Source organism: Petromyzon marinus, unplaced genomic scaffold (assembly GCF_048934315.1).
Source record: "Petromyzon marinus isolate PM22_M1 ecotype Great Lakes invasive population unplaced genomic scaffold, UKy_Petmar_22M1.pri1.0 PM_G_Scaffold_118, whole genome shotgun sequence".
Lineage (NCBI taxonomy): Eukaryota > Metazoa > Chordata > Hyperoartia > Petromyzontiformes > Petromyzontidae > Petromyzon > Petromyzon marinus.
Genome location: NW_027422671.1, coordinates 352501 through 355000, shown reverse-complemented (window position 1 = coordinate 355000; position 2500 = coordinate 352501).

Below are 2500 nucleotides of genomic sequence, written 5' to 3'. Positions count from 1 at the left end.
AATCTGTCTCTATCCCCACTCCTAAACGCTTCCTCCTTCTCCAACCTCAACCTTTTGAGCTTTGCTGAGAACCAGGGCTTGTTGTTGTTAAAGTTCACCCTGGTACGTGTTGGGATACAGCAGTCCTCACAGAAGCTGATGTACACAGCCTCTGTGAGTTCATCCAGACTATTGGTAGCAGTCGTGAACATATCCCAGTCAGTACAGTCTAAGCACGCCCGCAAATCTTCCACAGCCTCACTGGTCCACTGTTTAGATGTCCTCACAGCAGGTTTACAGAGTTTTAGTTGCTGCCTGTATGCACGAATCAGGTGGACCAAGGGAGTTCTGTGCGAGCCGAACAGCCCCGTGACCCACAAGAGAAACATCCCCGCCAAATTCGAGCGTTTGACGGGGTCTATCCGTGAAAAAATATTCACGTTTTTGAGTGCACATGCATTTCTGCTGCAAATGCCTCTGGAAGTTTCATGCCGTTCGTATGCCAATTGTGGCAACACGAAAATGACCCGTTTTCCCATTCCGAGGGATTTCTGTGCGACCCTAACAGCCCCGTGAGCCACAAGAGACACATCCCCGCCAATTTCTAGCGTTTCACGGGGTCTATCCGTGAAAAATATAGACGTTTTTGAGTGCACATGCATTTCTGCTGCAGATGCCTCTGGAAGTTTCATGCCGTTCGTACGCAATGTGGCAACACGAAAATGACCCCTTTTCCCATTCCGAGGGATTTCTGTGCGACCCTAACTAACAGCGCCCGTGAGCCACAAGAGAGACATCCCCGCCAATTTATAGCGTTTCACGGGGTCTATCCGTGAAAAATATAGACGTTTTTGAGTGCACATGCATTCCTGCTGCAAATGCCTCTGGAAGTTTCATGCCGTTCCTATGCAATGTGGCCACACAAAAATGACCCGTTTTCCCATTCCGAGGCATTTCTGTGCGACCCTAACAGCCCCGTGAGCCACAAGAGAGACATCCCCGCCAACTTCTAGCGTTTGACGGGGTCTATGCGTGAAAAATATTAAAATTTTTGAGTGCACGTGCCTTTCTGCTGCAAATGCCTCTGGAAGTTTCATGGCGTTCCTATGCAATGTGGCAACACGAAAATGACCCCTTTTCCCATTCCGAGGGAGTTCTGTGCCACCCTAACAGCCCCGTGAGCCACAAGAGACACATCCCCGCCAATTTCTAGCGTTTCACGGGGTCTATCCGTGAAACATATAGAAGTTTTTGAGTGCACATGCATTCCTGCTGCAAATGCCTCTGGAAGTTTCATGCGGTTCGTACGCAATGTGGCAACACGAAAATGACCCGTTTTCCCATTCCCAGGGATTTCTGTGCGACCCGAACAGCCCCGTGAGCCACAAGAGACACATCCCCGCCAATTTCTAGCGTTTCACGGGGTCTATCCGTGAAAAATATCAATTTTTTTTTGACTGCACATGCATTTCTGCTGCAAATGCCTCTGGAAGTTGCATGCGGTTCGCATGCAATGTGGCGACACGAAAATGACCCGTTTTCCCATTCCGAGGGATTTCTGTGCCACCCTAACAGCCCCGTGAGCCACAAGAGAGACATCCCCGCCAATTTCTAGCGTATCACGGGGTCTATCCGTGAGAAATATTCACTTTTTTGAGTGCACATGCATTCCTGCTGCAAATGCCTCTGGAAGTTTCATGCGGTTCGTATGCAATGTGGCGACACGAAAATGACCCGTTTTCCCATTCCGAGGGATTTCTGTGCCACCCTAACAGCCCCGTGAGCCACAAGAGAGACATCCCCGCCCACTTCTAGCGTTTCACGGGGTCTCTCCGTGAAAAATATCACATTTTTTGAGTGCACATGCATTCCTGCTGCAAATGCCTCTGGAAGTTTCATGCGGTTCGCATGCAATGTGGCGACACGAAAATGACCCGTTTTTTCCCATTCCGAGGGATTTCTGTGCCACCCTAACAGCCCCGTGAGCCACAAGAGACACATCCCCGCCAATTTCTAGCGTTTCACGGGGTCTATCCGTGAAAAATATTCAATTTTTTGACTGCACATGCATTTCTGCTGCAAATGCCTCTGGAAGTTTCATGCGGTTCGCATGCAATGTGGCGACACGAAAATGACCCGTTTTCCCATTCCGAGGGATTTCTGTGCCACCCTAACAGCCCCGTGAGCCACAAGAGAGACATCGCCGCCAATTTCTAGCGTTTCACGGGGTCTATCCGTGAAAAATATTCACTTTTTTGACTGCACATGCATTCCTGCTGCAAATGCCTCTGGAAGTTTCATGCCGTTCGCATGCAATGTGGCAACACGAAAATGACCCGTTTTCCCATTCCGAGGGATTTCTGTGCCACCCTAACTGCCCCGTGAGCCACAAGAGACACATCCCCGCCAATTTCTAGCGTTTCACGGGGTCTATCCGTAAAAATGTAGCACGCACCAAAACGAGAAAAGATTTCCATCGCACCTGCACTATTGTATGGACAATGGTAACCTCATGTGAGGA